At 53.0% G+C, this 20,000-nt stretch overlaps 1 protein-coding gene across 1 annotated transcript in view; it reads left to right on the forward strand.

Moving 5' to 3' along the window:
• The window catches only part of LOC139746688 (uncharacterized), a 682,159-nt gene that overhangs the window by 315,725 nt on the left and 346,434 nt on the right, over positions 1-20,000 (forward strand).

The raw sequence follows: 20,000 nt of genomic DNA on the forward strand, positions 1-20,000 counted from the left end.
GAGGAGGAGGAGGGAGGGAGAGGAGGAGGAGGGAGGGAGGAGGTCATTAAGTCGCCAGTGATGGGTGTCCTCGCTGATTGAATGGCGAGTTAATTAGTTGTCACCACCTACGATCCGGCTTTCCCCATGGTTATCACCACCTACAATCCGGCTTTGTGGTGGTTATTACCACCTACGATCACGCTTTCCGTAGTTATCACCCCTTACGATCCGGCTTTCCCATTGTTATTACCATCTACGATCCGGCTTTCCCCATGGTTATTACCATCTACGATCCGGCTTTCCGTAGTTATCACCCCTTACGATCCGGCTTTCTCATTGTTATTACCATCTACGATCCGGCTTTCCGTAGTTATCACCCCTTACGATCCGGCTTTCCCATGGTTATCACCATCTACGATCCGGCTTTCCGTGGTTATCACCCCTTACGATCCGGCTTTCCAATTGTTATTACCATCTACGATCCGGCTTTCCGTGGTTATCACCCCTTACGATCCGGCTTTCCCATTGTTATTACCATCTACGATCCGGCTTTCCGTGGTTATCACCCCTTACGATCCGGCTTTCCGTGGTTATCACCCCTTACGATCCGGCTTTCCCATTGTTATTACCATCTACGATCCGGCTTTCCCGTAGGTTATCACCCCCTACAAATCCGGCTTTCCCATGGTTATCACCACCTACGATCCGGCTTTCCCGTAGGTTATTTTTAAGACGCGCAGGGAATTACTGGAGACATGTTAGGACACCTATAGGAGTGGCCAGGTCTCATATGACACCCCAGGACAACGTAGGACATCCTAGGACACACCAGGAGGTCCCACTTCCATTTTCTTTAGGGACCTGAAGGACATCAGAGGACATTTTTTTAAGGATCCCTTAAGGGCCAATGGGAGTGACTGTCCCCCCCCCCCCCCAAGACACACACCGGGTCATCCCCAGGGCATACTAGGACGCCCTTGGGACGCGCCAGGGTACACCAGGACGCATCACAGTACTCCAGGACACTCTTAAAGAAACCCAGGACACACGAAACAGCACCAGGGGTACGCCGGAGTATCCCAGGACACACTAGAGTACCCCAGGACACACCAGAGCACCCCAGGAAATGCCAGAGCACCCCAGGACATACCGTAGCACCCCAGGACACACTGTAGCACCCTAGGACACGCCAGGACACACCAGAGCGCCCCAGGACACGCTAGAGCACCACAGGACTCCAGAGTACTCGAGGACACCAGAGTACCTCAGGACACACCGTAGCACCCCAGGACACACCGCACTACCCCAGGACACGCCTGAGCATCTCGGGGGCATACAAGGACCCCCTCTCTCTCCCTTGTCGAGAGTCCTTGACGCTGCGCAGGGGCCACACTCAAGCGTAAAGGATTGATTGGCAATATGAAGGATGTAGGAGCGAAGGGGTTTGGAGGAGGAGGGGTTGGGGTCGGATCCCGCAAGATCAGGCCTCAGGATGCGGGAACGGGCGTACCTGCAGAAGGTAGACATGTAGGATACGTGAGTACCAGGGGCGGCGGAGGGTCTCAGGATGCGGGATCGAGCGTACCTGCAGAAGGTAGACATGTAGGAGACGTGAGTACCAGGGGCGGCGGAGGGCCTCAGGATGCGGGAACGGGCGTACCTGTAGAAGGTAGACATGTAGGGGACGTGAGTACCAGGGGCGGTGGTGGTGGTGGTGGGTGTTGTGTAGGACACCGAGGGAGAGCTGGGGGCGGAGCTGCGTTGGCCATGGGAGTGGGACATCATCTATATACACCCCAGGGGTAGGTGTGAGGGGATAAGCGCCCGATGGTGTGGCGAGGGCAGGCGCATCCTCCTGTAGAAGGAGGAGGAGCAGGAGGAGGGGCGAAAAATGGCTCTGCTCTGCTCTCTCTCTCTCTCTCTCTCTCTCTCTCTCTCTCTCTCTCTCTCTCTCTCTCTCTCTCTCTCTCTCTCTCTCCGGGTGAGCCCTAGGTAGCCGTCGCTTTATCTCATCTCTGGACCGACTTGAACGGGGAATCTTAGGGAAGGGGGTTTGATGTGGCGTCCTCGTGTGTATGTGTGTGTGTGTGTGTGTGTGTGTGTGTGCGTGTGTGTGTGTGTGTGTGTGTGTGTGTGTGTGTGTGTGTGTCTCAGCGTTGGTAATATGATGAAAAAAAAAAGTCGATTCATCTGCACCTGTGATGTGTGTCCGACGAAAACAGGGGAAGGAGTAGCAGCGTCTGTTGATAGGATATGTATATATATATATATATATATATATATATATATATATATATATATATATATATACATATTTATACATATGTATAATTTCATTCACAGGTTTTCGCTCACAACGGCCTCTTATCTTTCTTCCTCCCCAGATGGCACTGAATTCATTAATGAATGAATGAAAGCCCCAGCGGGGCTGCTTCATTCAGAAACTACTGTTGGGGCGGAGGGGCTGGGTGGGGCTGGGGCTGGGGGGGCGTCTCGGCGATGCCTTCTGAGGCCAGTGGATCTGGAACACTTGCTCTCCTTCACACCCGCTGCCCCCGCCCCGCCCCCGCGCGGGGAGAGAAACCACTCCCCCATCCCATCCCCCCGCGCCCCCATGTCTTTTGGGGGGGTGGGGGGGAAGCGAGGTGCCAGGCGTCGTGTGATCACGTATTTGTGTGTCATGGGAGAGAGAGAGAGAGAGAGAGAGAGAGAGAGTAGCGCCCACTCGTGTTGCCCCGTCTCTTAACCAGTGCCTGCGTGGGTGTGCGCGCGTGTGTGTGTGTGTATGTGTTGGGGGGGGGGGGGGGGCGAGGTTACGCGTTATTTTGGAGGTAGTGTAGGGAGGGAAGACTATTTGCCGTGTTTCAGTTGCAGGTGGCATGGTCTGGGAGCCTACTTGGCTGTTTCATTTTGGAGGTGACTTGGTAGAGAGGGGTGGCTACCTGTTTCACTTTGGAGGTGGCTTGATTGGAGAGAGGGCTTACGTAGATGTTTCATTTGGAGGTGACGTGGGTGAGGGGGCATGACCTGGGTGTTTCATTTAGAGGTGACGTGGGTAAGGGGACATGACATGGCTGTTTCATTTGGAGGCGACGTGAGTAAGGGGACATGACATGGCTGTTTCATTTTGAGGCGACGTAGGTAAGGGGACATGACCTGGATGTTTCATTTGGAGGTGACGTGAGTGAGGGGGACATGACCAGGCTGTTTCATTTAGAGGTGACGTGGGTAAGGGGACATGACCTGGATGTTTCATTTGGAGGCGACGTGGGTGAGGGGGACATGACCTGGGTGTTTCATTTGGAGGTGGCAGAACTTGGGGATCCTCCCTGGCTCTTTGGAGGTAGCTTGACAGGCGAAGCCTCCTTCGTTTTTTCCCCCACTCCAAAAGCCTTGCAGTTGGACCCTCCCACTGAGGTGTAAGTTGGAGGAGAACACGTACAGTGTCCCTTCTCCTATTGGAATAGTACCCCCCTGATTGATTGAGGGGGTGTCACACGTTTTCTATGTTGGAAAATGGGTAGCGGTAGTGGGGGACTGAAGAAAATACGGTGGAAATTAAGACTCGTTGAAGCTGTGTCTTATCCAGAAAGACTGACGGAACGGAACGTACTGATCGACGGAACGGAACGTACTCATCGACGGAACGGAACGTACTTATAGGTGGAACGGAACGTACTGATCGACGGAACGGAACTTACTCATCGACGGAACGGAACGTACTGAACGGCGGAACGGAACGGAACGGAACGTACTGGTGGTAGTGACGGAGGCGTGAGGGGTGTGGGGGGGAGGGGGAGGGGTTGTCAGCCGCCCCGCTGGAGTAAGGGAAATCGTCCCTCACTCTCTTTCCCTCCCTGCTAAGTTCCCCTCTCTCTCTCTCTCTCTCTCTCTCTCTCTCTCTCTCTCTCTCTCTCTCTCTCTCTCTCTCTCTCTCTCTCTCTCTCTCTCGCTCTCTCCCTCCCCCATCCTACGCATTTTCCTCACACACTCATCTCTCGCTCCTTGCTACGCGCATTTCATTTTCCTCACACACTCATCTCCCTCCTATTCTCGACCCAAGGTACTCTCACCTCACTACCCATCTCGTACTCACCTCTGCTAGATCTCCACTTAGCTCCTCGGCATTTACTCACACTCGCTAAACGCATTGCCCCCCCTCCTCATTCCCTCATGAAACCTCCTTCTCGGGCCCCTACTCCATCTCACAAGCTCTTCCCTCTTCTCCTAACAAGCAGCTACGTCAGTAAACAAGCACCATGGCCCTTAGATCACTCATGTGGGGCGCGCCTCAAGTTTGGTCGTCCGTGACTCGGCGCAATTGGAAAGGCGACCGACTGTAGCTAGCTCTCCTTTTCATCGCAGTGGCTCTCCTCCCTCAAGCGCGCATGAGTCCCGAGACGCGGGAGAGGGAGGGAGGCCAGTACACCAGCGACAGGAAGAGGCTGGCCGCGCCTCCTCGCAGGCGCGCGCCGCGCCCCCCAGTCGTAGACTATGTGGAAAAAAAAAAAAAAAAAGAGGCGCGAAGGATTTTTTTGAGAGAGAGTGATGGAGTAATAAAGGAGGAGAGGAGTTAGGGCAGTAGGCATGGGTTTGAATGCACAGCGACGCGTATAGTTGGTTGTATATATATATATATATGTTCCTTCAAAGGCCCAGTCCTCTGTTCTTAACGCTACCTCGCTAACGCGGGAAATGGCGAATAGTATGAAAGAAAAGAAATATACATATGGCCAGCAAGGAGGGTCGGGTGGTGTGGCGTAGAAGGCGTAAGGCGTAAAAAGAAAGGGAGGGAGGGAGGGTCCTCTTTGGCTGGCTGTCCTGCTTCCCCTACCTCCCTCCCTCCCTCCCTCCCTCCTTCCCTCCCTCCCTCCCTCCCTCCCTCCCTCTCTTTCGGCAATATTGCCAATAATCTTACCGGTCCTGCCGGCCGGCGGCTCAGGTCGAAATTCCCCCAACGTTAACACTCGTGTGTGGGCCTTGCGGACACCCAGAGCACACACACACACACACACACACACACACACACACACACACACACACACACACACACACACACACACTTCGTCCTCGCTGTTCATTTCCGGGAAAGAAATATCAGGTCTCGAGGTTTTTGCCACACAGTCTGGGAGTAATTGAATGGGGAGAGGAGGAGACGGCGTAGGTAGGCCTGAGTGCGTACGTGGGGGAGAGGGGAGACGGCGTAGGTAGGCCGGAGTGCGTACATAGGGCAGAGGGGAGAGGGTGTAGGCAGGCCGGAGTGCGTACGTGGGGGAGAGGGGAGACGGCTTAGGCAGGCCGGAGTGCGTACGTGAGGGAGGGGAGAGACGGCGTAGGCACGCCGGAGTGCGTATATGGGGGGAGGGCCCCGGGTCGATGGTGGCACGTGGTGGTGAGGGTAGTGGCTCGCCCCAAGTCAGCTTAGGAAAGGCAGGGGTAGTAGTCGTAAGTGGCTATCGTAGTGGCAGTGCCTTCCCTTCACACACACACACACACACATACTCACGCACCAACTTTCGCACTCGTTTACGCAAGAGCGCTGCTGCAGTCATGCTTACGCATACGGCCGCTGGAGCGAGGCTGTGTGACACCGTGTCATGTGGGAGGAGGAGGGGAGGAGAAAGTGGGTGTGTCGGATTGACATGACACGCGGATGTCACTATATAAAACCCAGGCATTGGTGTGTGTGTGTGTGTCTGTGTGTGTGTGTCTGTGTGTGGGTGTGTGTGTGTGTGTGTGTTTGTATATGTGTTTTTATGGTTATGATATCCTCACGTTGCCCCGTCTCTGATCTTTGTACATATATGTAGATCTTGTCTGTACTACAAATGCATACGTACGTACGTGCATAACATGCATAACGTACATGTCTACATACGTAGATACATATACATACATACGTGCATAATACATACGTATGATGCATAACATACATACATACATATGAGACATAACATCATACATATATACATACATATAATTCATGACATGCATATAATTCATAACATCATACATACATACATACATACATACTTACATACTTACGTACATATAATACATGACATACATATAATACATAACATCATACATACATACATACATACATACATATATAACTTCATACATACATACATACATACATACATACATACATACATACATACATACCTACATACATAACTTCATACATACATACATACATACATACATACATACATACATACATTAGTTCATACATACATACATACAGACAGACAGACAGACAGACAGACAGACAGACAGACAAACAGACAGACGGACATACATACATACATATATAACTTTATACATACATACACGCATACATACATACACACATACATACATACCCCGGTTAATGGTCAGGCTTGTACGTTTGTATACAAGTTTGAACAGAGGAGTCCAGGGTGTCGTAAGTGTGTGTTGTGTAGCCACTTCTGGGTGTTGCTCCCTGCGTTGTACAGTGGACAGGAAAAGGGGGCGTTGAGGGGGGGTCGGACAGTGCAATGGCGTTGGTCGACCTTGACCTAACACCTCCCCTCCCTTCCCCTCCTTCCCCTCCTTTGAAAAGAAAAAAAGAATTAACGCTTAGAGATGAAAATCCCGATGGCGCCCTGCCGAGCAGTCGACCATCTCGCTCCTCGTGGGATTTTGGGCACAGATAAGACTACACACAGAAGCCCTTTTTGACTGGATTGGTTTGACGTGTTTAGAGGAAAGATGAAACGCGTCCTGGTGGTCCTGTATGTTGAATGTGGGGGAAGTGGACACTCGTATTGGTGGATGAATGTAGAAGTGGACCCTCGTATTGGTGGATGAATGTGGGGGAAGTGGACCCTCGTATTGGTGGATGAATGTAGGGGAAGTGGACCCTCATATTGGTGGATGAATGTGGGGGAAGTGGACCCTCGTATTGGTGGATGAATGTGGGGGACGTGGACCCTCGTATTGGTGGACGAATGTGGGGTGAAGTGGACACTCATGTTGGTGGATGAATGTGGGGGAAGTGGACACTCATATTGGTGGACGAATGTGGGGTGAAGTGGACACTCATGTTGGTGGATGAATGTGGGGGAAGTGGACACTCATATTGGTGGACGAATGTGGGGTGAAGTGGACACTCATGTTGGTGGATGAATGTAGGGGAAGTGGACACTCATATTGGTGGACGAATGTGGGGTGAAGTGGACACTCATGTTGGTGGATGAATGTAGGGGAAGTGGACACTCATATTGGTGGATGAATGTAGGGGAAGTGGACACTCATGTTGATGGACGAATGTGGGGTGAAGTGGACACTCATATTGGTGGATGAATGTTGGGAAGTGGACACTCGTATTGGTGGATGAATGTGGGGAATGTGGACACTCGTATTGGTGGATGAATGTGGGGGAAGTGGACACTCATATTGGTGGATGAATGTGGGGGAATGTGGACCCTCGTGGTGCCAGGTGGTTGAATGTGGGGAATGTGGACCCTCGTGGTGCCAGGTGGTACCAGATGGTTGAATGTGGACCCTCGTGGTGCCAGGTGGTACCAGATGGTTGAATGTGGGCCCTCGTAGTGCCAGGTGGTTGAATGTGGGGAATGTGGACCCTCGTGGTGCCAGGTGGTACCAGGTGGTTGAATGTGGGCCCTTGTAGTACCAGGTGGTGATGGTTGAATGTGGACCCTCGTAGTACCAGCTGGTGATGGTTGAATGTGGGCCCTCGTAGTACCAGGTGGTGATGAACGTGGACCCTCGTAGGACCAGGTGGTCCCAGGTGGGTCACTCACCAGAGGGCATGGTCACCCTTGTACCTTGTACGCCCTGGTGGGCTGACCTGTGCTCTCAGGTCAGAGGCCGACGTGTGTGTGTGTGTGTGTGTGTGTGTGTGTGTGGGTGTGTGTGTGTGTGTGGGTGTGTGTGGAAGGAGGGAGTTGGGAGGGGGAGAATATGAGATGTGGGAGGATGAGGAAGAAGGAGAAGGAGGAGGAGGAGGAGGAGGGAATGAGGAGAAGGGGTGATGAGGGAGGAGGGAGTGTGGGAGGTGGATAGTGGGGTGGAAGGCGAATAGGAGAGGGGTGTGGGTGTGTGTGTATGGGATAGATAGTGGGAGGTGGAGGGATAGATAGGTAGGGTTCGGGTAGAAGCCCGGGGATTAAGGGAGCGTGGATAGGGGATGGGGATAGAGAGAGGATAAGCTTTTGTGGCTAGGCCAGTATAGGCCTTACTATTTCGGTCACTTTATATAAAAAAAAAAAGTAACTCACTTCTTTTTTTCCACTTAGAGGTGACTTAAATCTCCACTGAACCATTATTGATGAAATGTGAACTTCCACTTTGGAAATGAAAAATGAAAAAGAAAATGCATTCTGATCACAGTGGCGCACCCACTGAGTAGATATCGGCTTTCAGAACTGATAGATTTTTAAGGTGGGATGGAGATTGGAATGGGAAGTATATGCAGTGATTTGGGTATGTAGTGGGGAAATGGAGGGGGGTGTGTGATGATGGAGGGGGTTGGTTGGCTACCTTGCGGAAGTGGGGGGGAAGAAGGAGAGAGGGGGTGATGGAGGTGGGTTGGTCGGCCATCTTGCTGAAGTGGGGGAAAGGAAGGAGAGGATGATGGAGGGGGGGGGGGGGGTTGGTCGGCCATCTTGCTGAAGTGGGGGGAAGGATGGAGGGGGTTGGTCGGCCATCTTGCTGAAGTGGGGGAAAGGAAGGAGGGGGTGATGGAGGGGGGTTGGTCGGCCATATTGCTGAAGTGGGGGAAAGGAAGGAGGGGGTGATGGAGGGGGTTGGTCGGCCATCTTGCTGAAGTGGGAAGAAGAGGAGGGAGGGAGGGAGGGAAGGGGTTATTCGACCACCTTGCTGAAGTGGGGGAAATAATAGAGGGGTTGGGGGGGTGGGGTTGATTGATCGACCATCATGCTGAAGTGGTGGGGGTGGTTGGGGGCTGGGGTTGAATCGACCGTTTTCCTGAAGTTATCTTGTGTGTGTGTGTGTGTGTGTGTGTGTGACGTAGACTTTCTCCTCTCTAGCGAGCAGATTGTGGGGGGGGGGGGGGGGAAGAAAATGGGGGTGTGTTTCCAGTACGGTTCTCCTGTATGCAGATGGGGAGAAGAAGAAGAAGGAGGAGGAGGAGGAGAGGAGGGTGAAGAAGGAGAAGAAGAAGAAGAGAGAGGAAGAATGAGAAGAAGAAGGAGAAGAAGAAGAAGAAGGAGAGGAAGAAAAGAAGAAGTAGAAAAAGAAAAGGAAGAAGAAAAAGAAGGAGAAGTAGAAAAAGAAAAGGGAGAAGAAGAAGGAGAGGAAAGAAGGAGAAAAGAAGAAGAAAAAGAAAGAAGGAGAAGAAAAAGAAGAAACAAGAAAAGACGAAGACGAAGAAGAAAGGAGAAGAAAAAGAAGAAACAAGAAAAGACGAAGAAGAAGAAGAAAGAAGAAAAAGAAAGAAGAAGAAAAGAAGAAGAAGAAGAAGAAGAAAAGAAGAAGAAGAAGAAGAAAAGAAGAAGAAGAAGAAAAAGAAGAAGAAGAAGAAAAAGAAGAAAAACGAAGAAGCAGAAGAAGAAGAACAAGAAGACGAAGAAGAAGATAGATGGAGTGAGAGATGAGGGAGTGTGAATGGACATGTTACTGTGGTGACCTTTGACAGAAAAAGGGGGAAGGATGTGTGTGAGTCAAGGGAGATGTGAGGGAGGTGGAGGGCTTTCCCACCTCGCTCCAGGGGCCGCGTCCTGTGATAGTGGGGTGTGTCGTCCCTCCCCCAGCTGGTGCTTGCAGCAAGGGCGTCGCCCCTCGTCCTCCGCCCGGACCCTGGAATTTTTCAGACCCCCGGCCAGCACGGACGGCGGTGCGAGCGCGGAGGGAGGTACGGTCGTAGGGGCACGGCTTGTGCACGACGCTGTGACGGAGCGAGAGCCGTCGAGAGCACGACTGTACGACGACTGAAGCACGACTGTACGACGACTGAAGCACGACGTTGCGACTCATCTTGAAGCGCGACTGTACGACGACTGAAGCACGACGTTGCGACTCATCTTGAACACGACTGTACGACTCATCTTGAGCACGACTGTACGACTCCTCTTGAGCACGACTGTACGACTCCTCTTTAGCACGACTGTACGACTCATCTTGAGCACGACTGTACGACGACTGAAGCACGACGTTGCGGCCCCTCGAGCACGACTTTGCGACCCTAGGACACGATGGTACGACCATAGACGTTCATGTCAAGACCTTAGAGCATGACGGTACGACTCCTCTTGAGCACGACTGTACGACGACTTGAGCAGGACGTTGCGACGACTGAAGCACGACTTTGCGAACCTAGAACACGATGGACGACCATAGACCTTCATGTCAAGACCTTAGAGCATGATGGTACGACCCTTGAGCACGTACGGCCCTTGAGCACATGACGGTACGACCCTTGAGCACTCGACGGTACGACCCTTGAGCACACGGCGGTACGACCCTTGAGCACACGACGGTACGACCCTTGAGCACACGACGGTACGACCCTTGAGCACACGGCGGTACGACCCTTGAGCACACGACGGTACGACCCTTGAGCACACGACGGTACGACCCTTGAGCACACAACGGTACGACCCTTGAGCACACGACGGTACGACCCTCGGAACACGATGGTACGACCCTCGGAACACGATGGTACGACCCTCGAGGACACGACGGTACGACCCTCGAGCATGGCGCTGCGTTCCTTGAAACACAACGTCGGTACTACCCATGTGTATCCTGGCTTGACCTCTGACCTGACCCTTGAGTATATTAGGTCAGGGTCATCATGGGGTCAAGCAACACGGTTTTAATCTAACCCACTATTGCCTCTTAAGAAAAAATAATGACAAAAACATTTACGTAACTCAGAAAAAACTATAATTCACGTCTATTGATTTTTTTTTAAGATTATATTTTTCAGATGAAACCCAAAGAAAAAAAATTCATTTTTTGGATAAAAACCGAAAGTTGTGTGTGATTTTACCTCTTTGACCTGTACGGGGAGGGAGTCTTAGAGTGTGTGTGTGTGTCTGTCTGTGTGTCTGTCTGTCTGTCTGTGTGTACAGCTGTGTGTCTGTCTGTCTGTGTGTCTGTCTTTCTGTCTGTGTGTACAGCTGTGTGTATGTCTGTCTGTGTGTGTGTCTTTCTGTCTGTGTGTACAACTGTGTGTCTGTCTGTCTGTGTGTCTGTCTTTCTGTCTGTGTGTACAACTGTGTGTCTGTCTGTCTGTGTGTCTGTCTTTCTGTCTGTGTGTACAGCTGTGTGTATGTCTGTCTGTGTGTCTGTCTGTCTGTCTGTGTGTACAACTGTGTGTCTGTCTGTCTGTGTGTCTGTACAGCTGTCTGTCTGTCTGTGTGTCTGTCTGTCTGTCTGTTACCTTAGAGCTACCGTTTCGCCACCTGTTTTCAAGGACCCTGAACCCACCGTGGAACGCTGGGGTGCGCTGCCTTCACACCAGGGCGCGGGAGGTGGAGATGGAGGTGGGGGGTTCGAACTCTATTGATAACACCTTGTGAACGCCTTGGCTCGGGTGGCCAGATGAAGGGAGGTCAGGTGTGTTGCCGGGGGTCAATTCCCGTTGTGTTGCCGGGGGGGAGTGGGGTCGATTCCCGTTGTGTTGCCAGGGGGGGGTCGATTCCCGTTGTGTTGCCGGGGGGGTCAACTCCCGTTGTGTTGCCGGGGGGTCGATTCCCGTTGTGTTGCCGGGAGGGGGTGGGGTCGATTCCCGTTGTGTTGCCGGGAGGGGGTGGGGTCGATTCCCGGTGTGTTGCCGGGGGGTCGATTCCCGTTGTGTTGCCGGGAGGGGGTGGGGTCGATTCCCGTTGTGTTGCCGGGGGGGGAGTGGGGTCGATTCCCGGTGTGTTGCCGGGGGGGGAGTGGGGTCGATTCCCGTTGTGTTGCCGGGAGGGGGTGGGGTCGATTCCCGTTGTGTTGCCGGGGGGGGTCGATTCCCGTTGTGTTGCCGGGGGGTCGACTCCTGTTGTGTTGCAGGGGGTCGATTCCCGTTGTGTTGCCGGGGGGTCGATTCCCGTTGTGTTGCCGGGGGGGGGTCGATTCCCGTTGTGTTGCCGGGGGTCGATTCCCGTTGTGTTGCCGGGGGTAGGTCGATTCCCGTTGTGTTGCCGGGGGGTCGATTCCCGTTGTGTTGCCGGGGGGGGTCGATTCCCGTTGTGTTGCCGGGGGTCGATTCCCGTTGTGTTGCCGGGGGTCGATTCCCGTTGCGTTGCCGGGGGGTCGACTCCTGTTGTGTTGCCGGAGGGGAGAGGGGGAGGTCGACTCCAGTTGTGGCACAGATATACAGAACCACAGACATACGGAACCAGAGGACCACAGTCTTCCTGTGGTGGAGGTACAGAGTGCCCCACCCAGGTGCACTGTACCGCTCTGTAAGCACAGGTGCGCGGTACCACACTCTCCCCCGCTGTGGTACAGGTAGCATAACTGCTGAGTCCTCCTACGGTACAGATAATACGGCGTCGCACAGACCTCTTAAGGTACGCAGGTATGCTGTACCACACAGTCCATCTGTGGTACAGATGAAGAGTACCACACAGTCCATCTGTGGTACAGATGAAGAGTACCACACAGTCCATCTGTGGTACAGATGAAGAGTACCACACAGTCCATCTGTGGTACAGATGAAGAGTACCACACAGTCCAATCTGTGGTACAGATGAAGAGTACCACACAGTTACCCCTGTGGTACAGATACACACAGTACCACAGTTCTCCTATGGTACACAGTACCACACATTCCATCTGTGGTACAGATACACAGTACCACACAGTCCCCCTCTGGTACACATACTCAGTACCACATAGTCCCCCTGTGGTACACATACTCAGTACCACATACTCCCCCTGTGGTACACATACTCAGTACCACACAGTCCCCCTGTGGTACACATACTCAGTACCACATAGTCCCCCTGTGGTACACATACTCAGTAGCACATACTCCCCCGTGTGGTACACCATCCCCCTGTGTAACACATGCACAGTACCACACAGTCGGCTGCAGGCGTCCCCCAGTGGACGGGGTCGGCACTGGCAAGTGCGGGGCGATGACCAGTGTCATCATTGTTTATCGCTCGTTAATGGTCGGGGAGTATACCAGTGGTATGCGGGAGCCGGGGACGATATACCATGGGCCAGGGAGGAGAGGGAACTGGTCCATTCCTCCGTACCGTAACCTCGGACTTCGGAATGGACCGAATGTTAGATTTCTATCCAGTGGGGTTATGTGTGTGTGTGTGTGTGTGTGTGTGCGGAAGTTCGTAGCTCGTTTTCCCTTGAGGCACGACGGCACGACCCGTGTGTGCGACGGCACGTAACCGGCGTGCTCGCTCAGGGCTCGTTCCGTCGTGCTCGAGTCTCGTACCGTGGTGTTCCAGGCTCGTACCGTCCGTGCAGGTGGATCGTATCTTAGTGTTTAAGGCTCGTAGCGTGGTGTCCGAGGCTCGTACCTTCGTGTCCAAGGCTCGTACCGTCGTGCCCAAGGCTCCCACCGTCGTGCCTAAGGCTCGTACCGTCGTGCACATGGACCGTCGTGCACATGGATCGCACCATCTTCGAGAAGAGATGGACATGTTGGCATGTCAAAAGTACAGGCCCTCCCAGAGCTGTTCCCTGCTGGTAGCGAGGGAAGTTGGAGACGAAACTGCTGACCACTGAGATAGAAACAGATGTAGCCTTAAGTTCGATGATTTTGTGTATATAAAGAGTAAGCCATTGGTGTTTGATTGAGTTTCATAGCTCTGTCCTCTTCCCCCTTGGCCAATACAGGGGTGAGTTAGTTGATTGTGTATATAAAGAGTAAGCCATTGGCGTTTGAGTGAGTTTCATAGCTCTGTCCTCTTCCTCTTGGTCAATACAGGGGTGAGTTAGTTGATTGTGTATATAAAGAATAAGCCATTGGTGTTTTGATTGAGTTTCATAGCTCTGTCCTCTTCCCCTTGGCCAACACAGGGGTTGAGGGATGCGATACGGTGTTGGGATGTCTTGAGACATTGTGGGCTCAGTGTGTTTAGAATTTTGTGAGTTAAGGGCTCTGTGTGTGTGTTGTGTCAAGAATTTGGACAGTCTATTTTGAGGGGAATGACCGAAGGAGAGATTATGCGGTCACCTGGATCATAGAATTCCTCTCCAAACACACCCTTCGTTACGTCACTTAAGAGTTATCCAGTGGGATCGCAGCTCACCTCTCTCAGTTGCTAGAGGCAGTGAGTGCGTCGTCCCACACGCATGCGTACTGTTACCAACTTAATATGTGGGGATAACGAAGGTGTCGTAACGAAGGTGTGTTTTTGCTCCTTAGCATGGCCAGCTCTTCTGGTGGGTATGTCCGCTCCCCATTGTGCCGATAGTTTCAAATGTGTTTGCGTAGCAGTGACAGCGTGGGTGAAGGGTACATGGCAAGTACAGAGCGTACAGTGGGTACAGTGCGTGAACACGGGAGGGTGGGTCCGAGTGGGTGCCCACATGGAACCCAGAGGGTCCTAGTTCTGGTCTGAGGAAGAGGAGAAGGAGGAGGCAGGAGGAGGTCTAGGATGTACCAGATACATGATACAGTATTACATAAGCGTCAGTGGCACGGACGGTTACATAGGTAATATGTGTACAATACAGCGCAGGTAACGTGTGTAGAATACAGGGCAGGTGACATGTGTAGAATACAGGGCAAGTGACATGTGTAGAATACAGGGCAAGTGTAACAGCATGCGTAGAATACAGCGCAGGTAACATGTGTAGAATACAGGGCAATTGTAGCAGCATGTGTAGAATACAGGGCAGGTGACATGTGCAGAATACAGGGCAAGTGTAACAGCATGTGTAGAACACAGGGCAGATAACATGTGTAGAATACAGAGCAAGTGTAACAGCATGTGTAGAATACAGGGCAAGTGTAACAGCGTGTGTTGAATACAGGGCAGGTAACATGTGCAGAATACAGAGCAAGTGTAACAGCGTGTGTAGAATACAGTCGCAAAAAAAAAAAAAGAAACAAAGAATGGATCGATTAACGCCGGCAAGAGATGTTGGCATATGGGACCCGCGTTCGATCCCCGTTGGCATTGTGCCTCTGATATCTCTTATCGCGTCGTTATCTGCTGTCGGTCACTCCCCTGTGCGATGAGTGAAGGCTCACGGTGTTCTGAGGATATGGTTTTTAGGAGCTTACGTGTGTGGATCTAGGGGTTGGAGGAGGAGGAGGAGGAGGAGGAGGATGCATGAGAGATGTGTGTGTGTGGTATATGCCAAGCGCCTGGTGTCCTGCCTCACTTGTGGTGACTGGGTCAGGCGCAGGCGAGAAGATGACACACACACACACACTTCCTCCACTCTCTCCTTATAAGCATTACGGTTCGATCCTGAAGATTTTTGGGACTGTCCCGGAGAGCGATCCTTCAGCGCGACGGGGCGCAGCTGTGAAGCAAGGAGGACGAAGACGATCCTTAAGCGCGATCCTGTTGCAGGACTAGGGACCCTAAATGCGCTGCGATGCGATCCTCTCTCGCGACGGAGGGTGGGGGGGCCATGATCCTTGGGCTGGACGTGACAAGTGGTGTGCCACAGGGAATCAGTCTCGGGACCCGTTCTCTTTCTCTCCTATATTTTTAATGATATTGATCATGGCTTGCATTGAAGGCAACACCCCCCCACAGCACAAGTACGCTTCATGCAGTTTCCCCTAACATTATGTACACCTCCTTTGCTCATATACTAATAGAAGACCCTGTAGGGTCGTCGTACTCGAAAGGTCGTACCGACGTGTGCTGAAGGGCCATACCGTCGTGGCCAAAAGTCGTACCATAGTGCTTAAGGAAGCTCAGAAGTCGTACCGTCCTGCTAAAGCGTCGTGCCGTCGTACCATTGTGCTCAAAAGGGATTCGGAAAAACGAGTGTGTGCCCTGCCTGTCCCGTGCTTGCTGTGCGTGCGTCCTGCCTGTCCCGTTGCTTGCCGTGAGTGCGTCCTGCCTGTCACGTTGCTTGCCGTGAGTGCGTCCTGCCTGTCACGTTGCTTGCCGTGAGTGCGTCCTGCCTGTCACGTTGCTTGCCGTGAGTGCGTCCTGCCTGTCACGTTGCTTGCCGTGAGTGCGCCCTGCCTGTCCCGTTGCTTGCCGTGAGTGCGTCCTGCCATCCGTTGCTTGCCGTGAGTGTGTCCTGCCATCCGTTGCTTGCTTGTTAGCAGCGACTTCCTCTCCTCGGCAGATAACCAGATGCCCTCGTACGGCCGCTGGCTTGTCTCGACCTCACCTCCTCTGTGAACTTTACAGACTTTGGGACCCGGGACAGCTTGGAATCTGGTCTGGTTCGATGCCTATATATAAAAAAAAAAAAGTTTCTTCCCGTTATTCTCTCTCTCTCTCTCTCTCTCTCTCTCTCTCTCTCTCTCTCTCTCTCTCTCTCTCTCGCTCCTCACTTTGCACAGGTGATGAAGTCTGCCTCCGAGAATCCTGTGTAGTGTCGTAAAACCCTCATCTTCCAAACAGTTGCCGTGGAAAGCATTGGTCCGCCCATGCGTGACGTACTGATCTCACACCTTCGAGAGGTTTTCTAGACGTGCATACTCACTGAAGCAGCTCATCGTACGACCTTTTCCTGTCCTACCCTCAGAACTTGACCCCCCGCCCTCCCTCCCCTTTGCCCTACGCCGCAGTACTGGTTCATTTTCCCTCTTCAGAAGGTATTTCTTTTGGTTTCGGCTCCCGAGAGCTGGCTGCTCGTGTGCCCTTCGACTCAAGGGGTGGGCCGTTTTGATATCTGTTTCCTTCCCTGCAACTCAAATGAAGCCTTGGCACTCTCTACCACCGCCCCATCATATCTTTGGTAATAGTTACGACCTTGTCCTTTTGAAAGGTAAAGTTATCCATTTTTGTCCCCTTCATCCATCCTCTCACTCATCCTCTTTATATATCAATTAAAGACCGTCCATTATGTAGGCTTTTGTCCTTAAATGGAACCTCCAGTACAAAAAAGAAAAAGAAGAAAAGACAATAGGAAAAGGGGCGGCATTATCTCTACTTTCCCCCAGGTGTTGGGGAGCGGCAAGAGGAGGAGGAGCGAGCCCCCTCGCCACCTCCTTCTGGTGCACGTCCCGCACCCTACCTTACCTTGCAACACCTGAAGCACAAGGGAGGCGCTTCATTGAACCCCTGGGGCTGAGGAGGGAGCGCTCCCAGGCAGGCAGGCAGCCAGCCACAACCATCGGTGGTCTGTTCGGCGTCGGCGCAGGTCGAGGCCATCTTGGTTTCATTGTTGACGGTGTATTGCGTACCGACTTCGTTTTGCATTTTGTATTTTATGTCCTCTCTCTCTCTCTCTCTCTCTCTCTCTCTCTCTCTCTCTCTCTCTCTCTCTCTCTCTCTCTCTCTTGGCCTTTTTTTTTTGTCCTTTTTTTCTTGTGCCCTCTGTTTTCATGGGGGGGAGAGAACAGATATATGATTGGAGATCGGTGGTCCGTCTACGAGGGTCGTGTGAGTTCGTGATCTTATTTGTCGTTGAGAAGGGGCGTTAAGGCGCGAGGCGCGTCCCTTAACCCACCACTCCCTCCGGCTCAACATCTCGCAGAGGGGGGGAAAAAAAAAGAAATGACAAGGAACATCATGTAGCATGGAAAGAATGTGTACTAAAATGGAATTTATTTCTTTTAATTGGAAAATATCCTTATTTCAACTGCATTGGGCCTACGTAGGAAACTGAAAAAAAAAGGGTTTTCTCGAGAGACATCTGGGCCCACGGCTGATGGATGGGTTTGGTTAGGCGCGGCCCTATTGAGGACAGCTCAGTGGCTGGAGGAAGAGGGAGGAGGTGGTATGGTATGGTGTGGTGTGGCGTTGGCGCTGGGCCTACCCGTTGATCGCCCTACCTCTGCCTCCGTCCCATTGTCCGACTCTCCCCTTTCTCACCAACCCCCCTTTCCCTTCCTCCTCCTCCCCCCCCCTTCCTCCTTTAGCGCGCCCCGTAACCTTTCCCTCACCTCCCTTTCCCCGCCACGTACACACCTCTGGATTAACCCATTTCTCTCTCTCTCTCTCTCTCTCTCTCTCTCTCTCTCTCTCTCTCTCTTACTCCCATCTCCACCTCCTTCCTGTAGTCTGGTCTTATCTTCTCTTTATCTTATATTCTCTTTTCCGTCTCTCTCTCTCTCTCTCTCTCTCTCTCTCTCTCTCTATCTATCTATCTATCTTCTTCCTTTCACCTCCGCACGTCTCTTCCATAAACCCTCCCCTTCCCCTTCCGTCCGCGAACACCCTAGCCTGCCTGCGTCACCCCTTCCCCCCACCTCCCCCCTTTCTCCCTTTCCCCCCCTCTCCCATTCCTTCCCTTCCGTCGACGGGTCAGGGTTTCTGGCAGTGGGCGGCCCCCCCTCCCACCTTCCCCACCATCTTCCTCCTCCCCGAGGTCCCTCCTTCCTTCCCCATCCCTTCCCCACCCCTCCCATCCCATCCCCACTTCCAGCACTAACCATTACGATAAACAGAAGACGCGATTAAAGAGAATGCCCCTTCCTCTCTCTCTCTCTCTCTCTCTCTCTCTCTCTCTCTCTCTCTCTCTCTCTCTCTCTCTCTCGTGTGCCTCGCGCACACACACACACACACACACACACACACACACACACACGCACACACACACACACACACACACACACACGTCACCATCGTCCCTTGGGTGAGTGAGTGGGTGGAAAGGGTTTCTTGTGTTGTGGGGGAGAGAGCAATTGTACCGGGTCGGCTGTAGAGTCGTTTCTCACTCTTTGGCTCGTGTTTCCATGTTGCTGCTGCTGTGTTCATCTTTGACCCAACATTGGACTCTCTATGGTTTTCCGGGTTTTACCGAGCGTTGATCATGCTTCCCCCGTCCGTCGTGTGAGTGGAGGTGAGGTGAGGTGAGGTGTAGGTGAGGCGAGGTGTAGGTGAGGTGAGGTGAGGGTGAGGTGAGGGGAGGGTTATGCTGTTGGTGGGGAGTGGAAGGGTGCTTCCAAGGGTCGCGGGAAAAAAGAGAGGCGTGAGGGTTGCGGGAGAGAGAGAGAGAGAGAGAGAGAGAGAGAGAGAGAGAGAGAGAGAGAGAGAGAGAGAGGCGTGAGGGTTGCGGGAGTGAGAGAGAGAGAGAGAGAGAGAGAGAGGCGTGAGGGTTGCGGGAGTGAGTGATGGGGAGTGGAAGGGTGCTTCCAAGGGTCGCGGGAAAAAAGAGAGGCGTTAGGGTTGCGGGGGAGAGAGAGAGAGAGAGAGAGAGAGAGAGAGAGAGAGAGAGAGAGAGGGAGAGAGAGAGAGAGAGAGAGAGAGAGAGAGAGAGAGGCGTGAGGGTTGCGGGAGTGAGTGAGAGAGTGAGAGAGAGAGAGAGGCGTGAGGGTTGCGGGAGGGGAGAGAGAGAGAGAGAGAGAGAGAGAGAGAGGCGTGAGGGTTGCGTGAGTGAGTGAGAGAGCTCGCGCGCGGACTCCGCCAACAATGAGTGAGCAATGGGCGTACCGTGGCGCCACTCACGGCGGCGCAAATTCCACCGTGCCCCGCTAACTGAGGGCTCACTCTCCTCCTCCTCCTCCTGCTCCTCCTGCTCCTCCTCCTGCTCTTCTTCTTCTTCCTCCTCCTCCTCCTGTTCCCCCTCCTGCTCCTCCTCCTCCTCCTCCTGCTGTTCCCCCTCCTCCTCCTCCTGCTGTTCCTTCTTCTCCTCCTCCTCCTCCTCCTCCTCCTCCTCCTCCTCCTCCTCCTGCTGTTCCTTCTTCTCCCCCTCCTCCTCCTCCTCCTGCTGTTCCTTCTTCTCCTCCTCCTCCTCTTCCTCCTGCTGCCCCTCCTCCTCCTCCTCCTCCTCCTCCTCCTCCTCTTCCTCCTCCTCCTGCCCCCACACAAGCCGTGGTAACTGATGACGTAACGGGGTCAAGTAGATGACGGTGGTGTCATGACTAGTAGAAGGCGCGGTGCGTGACCGTGGAGAAGGCGTGGGAGGCCGGCTTAATCCCGGGGATTCTTCCGCGCCCACAACGCCCTTTCTACGCCTAC

Source organism: Panulirus ornatus, chromosome 66 (assembly GCF_036320965.1).
Source record: "Panulirus ornatus isolate Po-2019 chromosome 66, ASM3632096v1, whole genome shotgun sequence".
Lineage (NCBI taxonomy): Eukaryota > Metazoa > Arthropoda > Malacostraca > Decapoda > Palinuridae > Panulirus > Panulirus ornatus.